General features: G+C 64.4%; 1 long non-coding RNA gene across 45 annotated transcripts; it reads left to right on the top strand.

Moving 5' to 3' along the window:
* The first annotated feature begins 47 nt into the window (after nt 1–47).
* Nucleotides 48–1501, top strand: LOC113979264. Of its 45 annotated transcripts, none has more exons than XR_003537813.1 (5): nt 48–502; nt 556–1053; nt 1108–1125; nt 1178–1230; nt 1320–1494. It is a non-coding gene; the product is annotated as an uncharacterized LOC113979264 (long non-coding RNA). The 45 variants fall into 45 exon arrangements; XR_003537812.1 differs by having other exon boundaries at nt 48–574; nt 629–1053; XR_003537786.1 differs by having other exon boundaries at nt 48–830; nt 922–1053.
* The last annotated feature ends 219 nt before the right edge of the window (nt 1502–1720 follow it).

The following is a 1720-nucleotide window of genomic DNA, read 5'->3' as shown; positions in this document are numbered from 1 at the left end:
CTTCGACCGCGTGGTGAAGGCGGCGGTGCCGCCCCAGAGGTGCCACCAGGAGGTGCCACGATTCGGGGACCCCGAGAAGGTGAAGCTGGAGGAGTCGCTGCGCGAGGCCGAGCGGGAAGGGGAGGGGGCCCCGCTCAGCGTCCGCATCAGCAACGTCTGACCGGGGGGAACGGGAGAGGAGGGGGCACCCGGGGAGGGAGGGGGCACCCAGGGATGGAGGTGGCACCGAGGGATGGAGGTGACACTGATGGATGGAAGGGACACCGATAGATGGAGGTGGCACTGACAGATGGAGGTGGCACCGACCCATGGAGGTGGCACTGATGGATGGAGGTGGCACCGAGAGATGGAGGTGACACCGGTCCTGGGGTGGCACCAAGGGCTGGAGGTGACACCGATGGATGGAGGGGGCACTGAGGGATGGAGGAGACACTGATGGATGGAGGTGACACCAGGAACTGGAGATGACACTGACAGCTGGAGCTGTCACCAAGGACTGGAGGTTCCACCAGCCCCAAGGTGACACCGACATCTGGAGGTGTCACCAGTCTGGAGGTGCCACCAATGTCTGGAGGTGGCACCAACCTGGAGATGCCACCAGCCTTGGAGTTATCCCCAGTGCCTGGAGGTGTCACCAATGTCTGGAGGTGCTACCAATGCCTGGAGGTGTCACCAGCTCGGTGTCACCAACGTTTGAAAGTGCCACGAGCCCCTGGAGGTGACACCAATGCCTGGAGGTGTCACCAGCCCCCGGAGATGTCACCAGCCTCAGAGGTGCCACCAACACCTGGAACTGCCACCAGGCCCTGGAGGCGTCACCAACACTTGAAGTTGCCACCAACACTGGAGGTGCCACCAGCCTTGGAGGTGTCACCAGCCCTGGAGGTGCCACAAGTCCCCTGAGGTGGCATCAATTTCAAGGTGCCACCAACACCTGGAAGTGCCACCAGCTCGGAGGTGCCACCAGTCCTTGGAGGTGCCACCAGTCCTTGGAGGTGCCACCAGTGCCTGAAAGTGCCACCAAGGCCTGGAAGTGCCACCAAGGCCCCCAAGGTGTCACCAGCTGCAAGGTGTCACCAACACCTGCAGGTGTCCCCAACCCCAAAGTGCCACCAGTGCCCAGAGGTGCCACCTCTGAGAGGCCATCAAGGCCTGGAAGTGCCACCAAGGCCTAGAGGTGCCACCAGCCCCAAGATGCCACCAGTGCCCCGAGGTGCCACCAGCTCCAAGGTGTCACCAGCTGCAAGGTGTCCCCAACCCCAAAGTGCCACCAGTGTCTGGAAGTGCCACCAGCCCCATGATGCCACCAGTACCTGAAGGTGCCACCAGTGCCTGGAGGTGCCACCAAGGCCTGGAGGTGCCACCAGCCCCAAGATGCCACCAGTGCCTCAAGGTGTCACCAGCTCCAAGGTGTCCCCAACCCCTGGAGGTGTCCCGATCCCAGGGGGGCCATAGGACCCCCCCCTCCTTCCAGAGGGGAAATCGAGGCAGGAGACCCCCCCCCATACCCCCCCTCCCCCCCCAAACGCTGGAGCCCCTCCCCCTGCCGCCCCTCCCCCCCCCCGGGCGGGCCCGGGGGTCCCCCCGGGGTGTCACCGATAAATCGGGCCCCCCCCCTCCCCCCCCCGGCCCGTCGCTGCTGTTTAATTAACGTAGAGCCCGCAATTAACGAGGCCCCGAGGCCACGCCCCGGGTCATTAGAGCCACTAATTACAGATGT

Source organism: Neopelma chrysocephalum, unplaced genomic scaffold (assembly GCF_003984885.1).
Source record: "Neopelma chrysocephalum unplaced genomic scaffold, ASM398488v2 Primary Assembly neopelma1_64102, whole genome shotgun sequence".
NCBI classification, from domain to species: Eukaryota; Metazoa; Chordata; class Aves; order Passeriformes; family Pipridae; genus Neopelma; species Neopelma chrysocephalum.
This window is presented reverse-complemented; position numbering and strand designations above follow the sequence as displayed.